The sequence below is a fragment of the Meriones unguiculatus genome, chromosome 20 (assembly GCF_030254825.1).
Source record: "Meriones unguiculatus strain TT.TT164.6M chromosome 20, Bangor_MerUng_6.1, whole genome shotgun sequence".
NCBI lineage: Eukaryota > Metazoa > Chordata > Mammalia > Rodentia > Muridae > Meriones > Meriones unguiculatus.
In genome coordinates, this window is record NC_083367.1 from 43,782,630 (window position 1) to 43,796,190 (window position 13,561).

General features: G+C 42.3%; 1 long non-coding RNA gene across 1 annotated transcript; it reads right to left on the reverse strand.

Moving 5' to 3' along the window:
• Positions 1–2,044: 2,044 nt before the first annotated feature.
• Positions 2,045–9,012, reverse strand: LOC132649568 (uncharacterized). Its single transcript, XR_009588073.1, has 5 exons — positions 8,889–9,012; positions 8,394–8,585; positions 5,584–5,714; positions 3,563–3,762; positions 2,045–2,503 (listed from the first exon to the last, which is right to left on the reverse strand). It is a non-coding gene; the product is annotated as an uncharacterized LOC132649568 (long non-coding RNA).
• Positions 9,013–13,561: the final 4,549 nt, after the last annotated feature.

Genomic DNA, 13,561 nt, shown 5'->3' on the forward strand with positions numbered 1-13,561 from the left:
AACCCACTTACCCCAGGAACTCCTGGACATTTGTCCGGGATTTAAGAACTTAAATTGATCGCTGGGTGCCTGTGCCCGTTGATGCCCCTCACGCTATGACTCTCTTCAGACACAATTAGGGATCTTGGAACTACAGCCACCATTGTTACTGCCATCTCATTGGCGGCTGTTGGAGCTACCACCAGGGCATTAGCCATGAGTCATACTGGGCAGACTGCTCAGACCCTGAATAATCATTTAGCCGATGTAGCTCATGCCTTAGTTGTACAAAAAGGAATTAATGCTCAACTAAAAGGAAGCTTGATGGTGTTCAATCAGAGGATTGACCTCGTGCAGGAGCAAATTGATACCCTATGGCAAATCGCTCAACTTGGCTGTCAATGAAAATATGCTGGACTTTGAGTCACTAGCATATAACATGAGAATTTTTCCTGTGCTGCAAATCTGTCTAAACAATTGCCGAGCTATATTTTAGGTAATTGGACTGGAGAATTCGATACTACAATGGAGCAGCTGAGAGTGGCCATTGTCACAGTAAATTCTACCAGAGTGGACACAGGACTAGCCACAGGATTATCATCATGGATTGCTGCAGCCATGAATCATCTGAAGGAATGGGCGGGCATGGGAGCGTTAGCAGGCCTTCTGGTGTTGGTCTCCTTGGTTTGCCTGTGGTATATATGCAAGATTAGAGTCTCACAACAGCGTAATGCAGCCATGATCATTCAGGCCTTTACAGCCATTGAAGCAGGACAGTCTCCCCAAGCATGGTTGGCTACCATAAAAAGCTAAAAGGTTAAGCTCAGGATGTGAGGCTAAGCACTGCACTCAGGGTCAGCCGCTTTGGACCCAGAGAAGAGCATGTCTGATTGCATGCGGGTTGATGCCCCAGGTCCCGCCTCTGAGAAAAAGGTATTGGTCGGGTCTGATGCTCTTTGGGTGGATGACACCTAAATGAACATCAGTACAAAGTCCCAATTTATTTCTAATATCAGAGATCAGACCTCTACTCTTGCCTGATGCGTCTAAAACAAAAAGGGGGAACTGTAGAGAGCTGCGGAATGCTATGCCTTAAAGATGGAGCTGGTTTCCGCCTTCCACCTTCCCGATGGTGAGTGCTCTCTGTCACAAACAATTCCACATTTGGCTAAGGCTGAGGATCTGGCTTGCTTCCATGTATGTGGACCTATCTGCATTGCCCACGTGGCACGCTGGGGTTGGCTACCCAGAGGCTATTTAAGCTGTGGGCTGGCTTTCCCCAGGGTCAGATGATTGTTCAAGGTTCCTGAATAAACTGCATTAAAAAAAAGAAAGCCAAAAAAAAGCTGAAAAAAAAAGAACTTAAATTGACAAAAAAAAAAAAAAAATCTTGTACATAAATATTTGTAACAGCTTTAATTCTAATAGACAAAAATAAAAAACAACTTAACTGTCCGTTTAATGGGTGAATTATTCCTCCTGGGCTTCCATTATCTCTCCCACATTTCCCCCTCTGTAGTAATGAATTATCTGCAGCCTGTCTAGTAGTTTATTGTGTTTCAGACGAAATCCCTGTGGTTACAATTTGAAAGGTCTCCAAACGAAACAGAAGCATGCGTAACATTGGAAAGCTATTCTGCTCCCCCAACTGGAAAATAGTTTACTTATTTGTTCAGTCTTCTGTAGTCTATCTATTCACCCACCTAACAACTATTAATTCAGGACCTACTAGGTGCCCAAGCACTAGAGAGAGCCATGCGGTTATTTCCAGAAATCACAAAGACTCAGCGCTAAGTTGCAGTGATGAAAAGTTGAGCAGACAAGGAGAAGCACAGCACATGGGACGGGGTTAAGGACAGGCACACAAAATCCAACACAGACAACTTGTCAAAAAAGCAGGTAAAGGGTGGAGTTTCCCTTTAACAAAGGAAAGAGTGTGTTAAAAGGTAACGACAAAATGGCAGGTTGTAGGCTTAGATTTTTCACCAAACCTATTTTATTTAAGGTTCTTATGCACCTTTACCTCCCTTCCACCCACCCACCCCATAACCTTAGGTAGGAGGTTAGTAGGGAAAGGGGCTGCTGATTAGGGTCAATGTTTAGGGATTTACCAAACTCAGTCGTCAGGACACCAGCAGACCAGTCCAAAGGCTGACAACAAGCAGCAACGGGATTCAAAAGATCAGGACAAAGTCGGCGAAAGCGGCCAGACTCGGATCGTCTGGAAAGTCTCTCCCATGAAGTCAAGTGTTGAAGCAGGAATCTCAGCGCAGCGACGTCGATCCAAACAGTAATGCCTCCCTGTGTGGGGGCCTTTATGTATCTCCTCTCTTCAGAGTCCACCCACGGATGCTCTCAGCTGACCAAGGTCACGCCCCTCACATGTGAGAGCTCACAGCAAAACATCGCATGCCCTCTCACAAGCCAACCTCCAGCAAAACATCACGTGCCCAGCTTGCAGCAAAACAGTGTGGGACAAAACTGAGTCTTCAAGGAAACCAGAAACTTCCACGTCAGCAGGTGGCTTGTTTAAAAAAAAAAAAAAAATATTGTAGGAAAGTAAGTGTGTCCAGAGCAGGAAGGAAAAAGACAAAATGAATAAATTAAGCATTTCAACTATATTACTTTTTTTGTCCCCAATAAATAACAATAAATATGGATCAGTAGCTGTGAGTGAGTTAAGCTTTCCTTAAGCAAACTTGAAGTGCTACTGTAGCTTGAAGGGCTTCTGAAAACTTGGTAAGAAATAGCTCTCAGCCATTAAGCTCCATTAACGTCACGGTTTTTCAGTTTCTGACCCCATCCCTGAGTTGTTAGCCTCAACTGCAGGGTCAAGAGATGTGCTTCAGGCACTTATTTGACACTCTGGCTTTTATGGCCATAGTACTCGCTGTTAGTCCAAGTGTTCTCTGGTGGAAGAAACTGTTCAGTTCCCTAACTACTGATATGTGCTTTCCTTTCAAATCCAAGTCAGCTGTGCTGCTGGGCATCTGCCACAATTCCATCCTGCTGCTTGAGTCCGTGGCTCTGAGAAGCCCAACCCCCAACCCCACTCTCACTCCCACCCGGCTTCAGAGTGTGGAGGGTAGGAGGCTTGGCAGGGATTAAAGCATAAAATCCAAACTGCAGTACTGGTTGTGACTGCTACAGTAATTTCTGAGAACAAGAAGGAGGTGAAGTCTTCCGTTAAGCTGCTGAAATAGCAAGAAAACCGAAGAAGCAAAAACAATCAGTGACATTAAATTTTCAGAAAATCACCGAAAAGAAAACGCAAACCTCATTTTACCGAGGAGCTTGGCTATTCAAGAATTGGATGGAGTCATTTAGGGATGTTTCAGTTACAGACAATTCTTGGCTAAATTTATGAACTGAGGATAATACCGTGAAAAAAAGAGACATTTGTATGGTCCCTGCTGCCAATATTGTCTTACAAAACTCTTCAGGGTCACAATTATTAAAAAAAAAAAAAAAAGTGTTGCCTTTGCTGTTACTGGAGGACCTTCTATTTCTCCCCTGGAGCTCTGAGTATCCTTCCCTGGGAGCTAGGTCCAAGTAGGAAGGCCCTGGGGACGTCACCACTAACCTGATGAAGATGGGGAGCTGCCATCAAGCTCTCTGTTCAGATCCAGGATCACAGTGACATAACTAAGAACCTTGCCGGGCATGATGCCATGTACAGAGAGGAGCTACTGGTCAGAGCAGATCTCCTGGTCCATGTGACTGTTTTAAGGGACCACAAGCAGAACATCTGGAATCAGGGCTCGCTCTTAGCGGATTGTCCATCTAAAATGCAACAACAGGGATGAAGGTGAGACCAAAGTAGTAATAATTCCTGAAAATGAAATAAAAATGGCTAACTATGCATATAGACTATATGTTGGAGTATGTGCCTGCGTGTGTAGGTGTGTGTGTGTGCAAGTGTGTGTGTATGCTGGAGGTAGAGGTAGTCCCAGCTGGAAGCCACAATTTTGACTCCCACTGCCTCTTGGTTAAGTATCTTGAGGCAGCAGGGTACTCCATCCATCATGGCCATGTGTGGGGGTTAATTCTGGAGAGGCGGCTCCTCTAATGTCAATATGGCTGACCATTACTGTAAGAACACATGAGAATGTCCTCCAGAAGCTACCCAATATTGTGTCTCTTCCTGACTTATCCCATAATTTAATTTGCATAGGCAAGTGGAACATAAAATTTCCAACTATGATTTCCCTTCCTACCTCTCATCCCTAGTCCCATCCCCCACATCCCATTTATATCCAAGAAAGACTCCTAAAGGTGATTTGGAAAAAATAACATTGTGTTATGGGAAATCTTTTATTGTTTTAGGGCTTCATTTTTTGAGACAGTGTTTTACTATGTAGCCTTGACTAGTCCAGAGCTCACTAGACAGACCAGGCTGGCCTTGAACTCAAAAAAATCCACTTGCATCTGCCTGGAAGTAAAGGCTGCACCATCATGCCCAGCTGTGGAAATACTTCAATTATTAAAAGATGACAATTTGAATGAATATATTCATTCTCTAGGTTGCATAGGGCTTTGCTTCTGGTCCCGTATGCTCTTTCAAGTTCCATATGCTTGGGGTGAAGGCAGAGTTTTCTGATCTCCATTTTTATAAATATAAGAGGATTAGAAAGTATTTTCTCCATCCTTTGATTTAACATGACTTTGACAATTACCTCAAAATTCCAAGAACATTTTGATATTGTATAAACTCACTAACAATTGCAAAAGTATCTTTTATTTGCCAGATGTAATTGTCATCTTGGAGTCTCACTGCCTCTATCTGCTACCCTAGGCTTAGTCCTGGAAGCTTCTAGCCTCCAGACAATGTAATCTAGACCTAGAATGCTTTCAGCATCGGAGACTTACTACTGAATAAGGCCACCCTTTTTAGTTCCTTCTGAACTGTAGCTGGCTGGTTGAACTCAGCTGTTCTGGCTTGAATTCCTCTCCAAGCTGACGGAGTCAAACTGGCTTCTCTTAGCTTCTGACTGAATTGTTCTGCTTGGCCTCAAACTATCTCTAGCAATCTGTTGTTATCTTCTGGCTCCTTTGCCTTTTCTGGTTTATCTGTCTTCACCTGTGTCTAGATTGTTCTCTCTGCAACCTGTGCAACTGTCCAAGTAAACTTGCTTTCTCTCTCTCTCTCTCTCTCTCTCTCTCTCTCCTCTCTACTACTCTAAATTCTCTTTCCTCATGAGAGTTGGGCATATTTTGCCAAATCTTTCTGTGATTTGTCACTTTGTCTGCCTCTCAATAGACATCACTTTCAAACATTAGTGCTTCCTTCTACAAACTAACTTTACCTTCATTGTTTGGAATTAAGATTGTGTACTAAGGGCCTGTCTGCATTCCAGCTGGATCACACAGACCTAGAAGGTCTTGTGATCAGAGCAGCTAGGTTGCTGGACTAAAATCCCTCTACAAATAATCTCTAAAAAGACAGAAATGTTATCATAGCTAACTAACAAGGATTCTTTCCAGGACACAGGAGGCTCCATTTTCAGGGTCTGCCTTGGCAAAGCTGAGAAAAGTGGTTGATCCTCACAAAAACAGCAAACCAGACCTTAAAGCATCCTGTCTGTGTGAGCATGTGTTTCTTACCAGTGGACATATTAAACCTGGATGTGTTTATAAGTTTCTCCTCTCCTCTTCCCTCTGTGACCTCCTTACAGCACCAACTCCTCTCTCCCACAAGAACGAAGCTGCAGGATGGTGAAAGGAAATGATTTCATCTGGGCGGAGAAAGAAAAAGATAGTGCGTTAGTCCCCCAAATTGTAAGTCAAAGTGCTGCCTAAGGAAAACAGCTGGCCCTCCACAGACTGAGTGAGTCTCTTGCTCCAACAGCCTTCCCGAGGGATGGTACAGGGAGGGTGGGGACAGGGAAGGGATGCCATCAGACCAGCTTCTTGGTTACATGTCCTGGTTACCTCCTCCTTGGAGACCATTTCCCTTTGTTTCAGCAGTCACATTTCTCTTCAGAGGAGGAGAGCTCTGCCCTGGCTCCCCTTGTAGCTACAGGAAAAAGAAAACTGACCTTCCTTTCTGTGGTTTATCTGCAAGATTCCTGCTTAGATTCTTGCATGATTGTACTCATTTTGAACACAGATCTACAACTACGTTTTAAAAAATAATAGTAAGGACATTTCAAAACTTGGGTTTTAAAAACACTATCCAAAGCCGGAAAAGTAGTTCTCTTCAGAGGGCGAAGCACATCATAAGGCATGCTAATGAAAACTATTCTCTTTTTTTCATCCTTTATCTCCTGCCTGCTGCATAGAAGAGGCTGTGAAGGAAGAGTAAAATGGACTGCATTCAGAGCCATGATCACACAGAGAATGGATCCTGGTGTGTGTCAATCATGCACTTGGAGGAATGGAATCAACTCCTAGGCTCAGCAAGGCAGCCTTCTGGGGAGCTCAGAGTTGGGAATAGCTGTGGATGTGACACTTTACACAACCATATCTTTCTGTCCTGCTCTCTCCACCAAGGCATTCTTGGCTGCCTCGCTTTAAGCAGAATCGTGTTCTCGTGCATACGCGCTGTTGTGACTGGCAGAGGTTTATCCTGGGAATACACCTAGGAGCAGATTAGCTGGCCTGCGGGGCAGGAGAAGGTTGGCTCTGCAGTAGAATATCAAATGTTCTCAGGCAAGAGTGATTCCTAGAATAACTGTTGCCTCTCCAGAGATGAGCAAGGGGCTGTTATTGACTCTGTGAAGGAAGCGTGGGATGAGCCCTGTGCTATGGATCCTTCCAGGCTTAGTCAATTTGGGGAAGGAAGGAGTCAACATGAACATTAGAAAACCTTGTGTTTTATGATGTGTATTTTATGCTTATGTTAGCTGTTCAGTAAAAAGACTTACACAGAGTTGCAGGCTCAGCCATTCTCAATAAACCCTTTTATTCACTATATGAATCTCCAAGTCAACAAGTTTTTCCAAGAACTGTTTTGGCAGATCCTTGAACTGGGGGTTGATGTGGGAGAAAATACCACATGTAGCAAAATTCAGACATCTGTAGTAAGCACTCAGGCATATTACATTGTTTAAAATCATCCCTCCCAGACTGTCGTAACTACATGTCACGTAAGAGGAGGGGTTCTGGGAGGCAATCTAAAGAGGCTCTCTTCCAAGTAATTTTCATAAACACCATGATGCAACTTTTAAGGTTTCCTTTACTTAATTTGGTTTTAGTTTGATTTCTTTTGACGGGTAAAACAGTTTGCCTACTAAGCAGCTCATTTTAACTCTAAAAATAGTTCAGCAGAGAATATAGGCCAGTATTCATATTCTGCTTTAACTCTGATATTTGTTGTCTGAACAACAAACTGAATAACCCTTTGCATCTCTCAGTTTATACAACTACAAACAGCCGCTCTCTTAAAAATGGAGACTTGTACCTTAATCATGTACCTTAATCTGACTCTAGAAGGCCTTTTACATTATCAATGTCCTAATCAATAGTCTAAGCATCTCCAGAATTGAGTTTCAAATTTTTAAGCCTTTCATTAGACACAGAGCTGAGGTAGGTGTTGAGCTTCCTGAACAAACATTTTTATGATGAAAAATATCATGCCAGATCCTAAGGCATATGTATTGCCTAAGAGAAAATATTCCAAAATATTAGATAACTAGAAATCACCTACATTTTGCTTACACTACTGTCTAAATCAGTATTTAACTGTCTCATGTAAAGGAAAAGGCAGGAAAAGCATAATATTTATTCTTTTAACAACCTTTAAATAAAATTTACCAGATAACAACAAACTCTGAGTTTGTTTGAGTGATTGTTATTCGATATATGACAAACGTGGTCAAAAATGAAATTGGATATGGCTGTTTTTATCAAGAGCCACAAATATGAGTCTAACCTCAGCTACATAGCAAGATCTTGTCTCCAAAGATTAGCGAGGTGGGAAGGAGGGGGTTCCTGTTTCTTTAGGTCTAGATAGTCATGAGTCTTGGAACTGGCTTCAACCAGTGGGTCATTAGCACACTCCACAAGGCAGACTTGACTATAGGCCCGTCTGCTAGATACAGTCCTTTAGTTAAAGTTCCTTCTTCCTAAATGACTTTAGCTCTGTCAAGTTCACAAAAACAATAACCAGCAGAGTCAATAAGTCCTTATGGCTGGTCTGCTGGCAGACAAGATCCTTTGCTGATCCTAGACGACATCAATCTGTCTGTAACAGCTGAACGGATATGGACAAATGTTTTCACTCTAGAATGAAACCTTGAGTGCTCTCACCCTAGCCCTGCTTATGGAAAAATTTACATTTCTATTATCTGCACCAGTGTGAGAAGTTCCAGTTCCTCGGATCATAGCTGATACTTTTTACTTGTTTTTCTTTTTAGGTATATTTATTTTATGCTATGTATAGAAGTGCTTTGCCTTCATGTATGTGTGCGTACCTGGTGCCAGCAGAGGTCAGAAGAGGGCATGGGATTCCTTGGAATCGATTATGGAGTTGTGAATTGTCCTGAGCTGCCATTGTGTCCTGGGAATTGAACCCAGGCCCTCTTCAAGAGCAGCCAAGTGCCCTTAACTGCTGAACCATCTCTCCAGCTCCTAACTGACCTTTCGTCTTTCTTGGGTGGTGATTCCTTTAAAACAAAGCATCCAAAATCACTACTAGAAACGTGTATCTAGAAATAAACATTTGATGGTTGTTGCACAAAATGTGTCTCTTTTTGACTTTTAGAGAAAAGCAATGATTTTTTTTGTTTTTCATACATTTTGATCATATTAAAGTCTGAAAATATTGTTTGGAATGAGATGAAACATAAAATAAAGACATAATTGCTGTGAAGATAGAAAAGACTATGTAATTTTAGGGCTATGTGTTGCTACAGTAGATAAAAATCAATGTTCTAAAACTCAGAAGAAAGTATAATGCATGTACTTACCTGTGTCTCCTTTTAGAAAAGTCAAATGTGCCAGTGTACTCCAGTAATACTGAGGTGAGTTTTTTCCACTCTCTGATAGAGGAACAAGTAGCACTGAAAACACACCTTTCACAAACCAAGTCTGAAAGCAAAGGAGACAGCTGAGAATCACTTAAAAAAATTTGGAGTCTCAGGAAAGACCCTTGTGCTCAGAATTTTTTGGTTCTGTTGCTCTCCTTGTGGAGCTCCTGTCCTCTTCAGATCTTACTATTTCCCACTTCTTTCATAAGATTCCATGCATACTCCAACCAAGTAGCATGCATGGAGATAACCTAGAACCCCTGCACAGATATAGCTCATGGCAGTTCAGTCTCCAAGTGGGTTCCGTAGTAATGGGAAGAGGGACAGCCTCTGACATGAACTCTGTGGCTGGCTCTTTGATCACCTCCCCCTGAGGGGGGAGCAGCCTTACCAGGCCACAGAGAAAAACAATGTAGCCACTCCTGATGAGACCTGATAGACTAGGATCAGAAGGAAGGAAAAGAAGACCTCCCCTATCAGTGGACTTGGGGAGGGACATGGGTGGAGAAGGGGGAGGGAAGGGAGGATTAGGAAGGGAGGAAGGAGGGGTTTATGGGTGGATACAAAGTGAATAAAGTATAATTAATAAAAAAGAAAAAAGAAAAGAATTTTGAGCCAGGGTGATTCTTAGTAAGCAGAAAATTGTTGAAATCCACACTTTAAAGCTTAGGTGGCTGAGGCTCTTCTCACGCTGGTCATGCAGTCTGTGTGCAATAAACCACACAGGTTTTTACTTTCTGCTTTGTAAGGGAGAGTGCCAAGCAAGATGGCTACTCGGCTCTGCATAGCTCTTGCCAAGCCTGGCTCTCTCTTTTTACTCATGTCTGGAGGGATTCAGTAAAATGATACATCAAAATGCTTTTATTACAGAATGATATTTTTTTCTGAGCATGCATTTGCCAGAATATACTCCACTGCTTCCCCTAAGGATGGGGTTCTTGTATATAAGAAAGCATTCTTTAGCCTAATAAATGGAGAAATGCTTTAAAATATTTTGTTTTAGAGACCTAGGAAGCAAATCTCTGAGAAGTACTGTAGTTTCCTTTTAAACTTTGTTTAACCCATTAAACCCATAGATGTCAAGATGCCTGGCAATGAACAGAAAATATGGGTCCAAAGGGGGAAATAAACCTAAGACATGTGCTAATATTTTGAACAGGGATGACTGGAAGAATGTGATTTCGGTTGCCAAGAAAGGAAGATGTCAAGGCAGAGAGATGATGAGTTCCATTCTGATCATATAAAGATGATTTCACGAACACGGAAGCCTAGCAATTGGAAATTCATGTATAGGGCTTGCTGTAGTAGTCTGACTATTTTTGCCTTATACAGAAGATTAAAAAACCCACGACAGTAGGTTGGATCAGGAAGGAACAATGAGGAGAGAGAAGTTGGGAAGAGAACAAGAGAACTACACTAGGTAGAAGCCAGGTGGACACTCAGGAAGACAAAAATGATACCCTGAGCTTACCTAGACTAAGGTTTTAGACAAGATAATTGTTTGTGGCCGTTGTGAAGCCGGGAGCCATCTAGTAAGCATGGTGTCCTTATGATCAGGACCTTAGGGAAATGTTTGTAGCAGAGGAGATAACAAAAGGAGCAATGACTTAGCAAGACAGTGATGAAGAGAACTGAAAAAGTAGATCGGTAACTTAAGGAATAGCCAAGTGGTGTGAATATTCACACCATTAGGAGCTAAGAGAAGGACATGAGCTTCTTACTGGCAAAGAGACTGATGAGAGATACAAGAAAAAAAGGGAAGCAGATGAGGTTCTAGGGATGATGAAAGGATGGAGTTCAGGGGTCTGGTTGCTACTGGTAAAATACATTGCTACAGCCTCTTAGGAAGTAGTATAAGAATAGCTATCAAACTTTCAAATACACATACCTTTGTCCTAGAAGCTTTAAAAGTATGATCTTTGTCTCACATCAAAACTTATGGGAGTGTGTACAGCAATATTCACCATAACAATCATTGTAATAGCATAGAAAGAAAAAAAAAAAAAAAGAAGCTCAAATGCCCTTCAGTAAATAAGTGATTAAATAAATTATGCTAGACCTCTTCAAAGGAAGTTGAACCTGCCACGTAGGTTTTATAAGTGATGAGCAAACCACATAGGCACTGAAACAGCATGAGGCTCAAGATATGCTTGCACTACATTAGAAATGCTACAGTTTGGATAGGGAATGCCCTTTCCATGTTGAAGGTTTGATTCCCAGCCTGTGGCACTATTAGGCGGGAGAAGACCCTTTATGAGGGGTAGCATAACGGAGGTAACTTAGGTCACTCTGGTACGCCAGCCTCGTTCTCTCTTGCCACAAGCAACTAAACAACTGCCTCACCCTAAACCACAGGAGAGCCAGCCATGGACTAAAACCTCTGAAACTGTGATACAAAACAAGTCAGCCCTCCTTATTTGAACAGTGACAGAACGAAGATTGTGGTGATTTGAACAGGTAGGGCCTCATGGACTCAAGCGTTTGAATACTTGGGAGTGGCCTTATAGGAGGTGTGGCCTTCTTGGAGTAGGTGTGGTCTTGTTGAAGGAAGTGTGTCACTGTGGGGGCCAGCTTTGAGGTCTCAGATGCTCAAGCCAGTTCTCTTCCTGCTGATCAACATGTAGAACTCTCAGCTCCTTCTCCTACACCATGTCTGCCTGTACTCTGCCATCCACCCCCACCCACCCACCCATGATGATAAACCTAAACCTAAACCTCTGAACTGTAATCCAGCCCTAATTAAATGTTTTCCTCTGTAAGAGCCGTGGTGTCTCTTCACAGTAATAGAAACCCTAATTAAAACACTAATCAACACAGTAAGTCCTAATGGGGCAAGAAACAGGTATGTTATCTTATTTTGTAATACCCAAGCTTAAGCATAAGGACTGATCAATAGACAGTAAGTGCTCAACAAAAACTTACTGAATGAAATATAATGTTGAACTTTAAACGCCAGAACACTGGCAAAGTGAGTGGTGCGCACCTGTAATCCCAGCACTCGGGAGGCAGAGGCAGGTGAAGCTCTGTGAGTTCCAGGCCAGCCTGGTCTACAAAGCAAGTCAAGGACAGCCCAGGCTACACAGAGAAACTCTGTCTTGAAAAACCAAAAGACCCGCACAAGGCAGTGCATGCCTTTAATCCCAGCACTCAGTAGGCAGAAGCAGGTACATCTCTGTGAATTCTGTGAGCTCAAGGATAACCTGGTCTATATAATAAGCTCCAGGACAGATAAACTACATAGAGACCCTGTCTCAAGAAATAAAATCAAAATCAATTTGCAGAATGATAGGTAGTTCATGATTTGTGTTTGCTATATACATTTGTTAAAACAAACATTTATGCTACATGTGTTTATGATAGTGTTTATTCTGAAAGAATACCCAGAAGATTAAAGCAATTATTATGAAAGCAGAATTTAATGGTAAATAAAAGAACATTTGCTTTTACTTAGTTATCTATTATTACATTTTAACAAGTATGAATTTCGTCTATAATTCCATTATGTCGGTGAAAGATACACAATTTGCTATAGACAAAAGAGGAATGCAGTCATGTGATTTAGTTGTGGAAAGGGTGAAGCCCTCTCCCTGAGGTTACAGGAAAAGGGGGGGAAACCAAGCATGTATCAAGAAAGCAAGAGTCAGTATCGCCCATCAGAATGAGGACAGTGACAAGGGAACAAACCCACTAAGACTGGGAAAGTCCAGAATATGGGTTTCAGCTTAGAGGTGGGGTGTAGGAGTTTATCTAATAGAGCAACAGTTTTCTTTAACCCCTGCTAGCTTCCAAAATAATTGACACAGAGAAACTATGATTTATTTTACAAGCTTAAAGCATTGGGTTAGGCAGATTTTAACCCTCTGGGCTGTTTAACAATGTCTCATCTACATAACCCATATTACTGGCCAGTAGGTCATCCCTGGTGGGCTGTGTCTCTCCATCAACTGGACTTCTTATCCATCCTCTCTCACTTTCCTCCTTCTCTCACCTCCTGATCCTCCAACCCCACCCTGCAAACTCCAAATTCCACCTTCCTTTCTTCTGCCAAATCCCATGGTTTAGCATTTTTTATTAGCCAATCACTTTAAATTAGGTGTAGCAAGGTTTACACAAGAAAGGTAGGTGTATGTGAGAATGTGCCTCCCCATCCACACCCCTGATCTGGGAAGCAACCAGAAGGGGGGGTAGCAATTAGCACTAGAATGTATAGCACCAGATCAGCCCCCAACAATGGGGAGACCATAAAAGCCAATTAATCAAGCCCCATCTTTGCACAAGATGACGCTGAAGTTGAAGGATTCATCAAAGAACCATTTGTGAGTGACAGTGACAAATGAGGACAACAGCTTCTAAAGTTAGGTAGAAACACTTTTAAATAGGTAGATAAGTAGACCAGCAAATGTTTATGAGGCCATGGTAAGGTCAAAGCTAAGTCGGAGAAGCTGGAACTTGTTAGTTAACAGAGGGAAAAAAAAAAGAGCTTGGGAAACTAGCAACAAAATGAGAGGCCAGCTGTGACACTGATGACCACAGTTTGGCCATAAACTGACTGACTCAAATGAGCAAATAGGCCACGGAGTTGCTTCACTTTCTTCCAAAACATCATAGCTAGT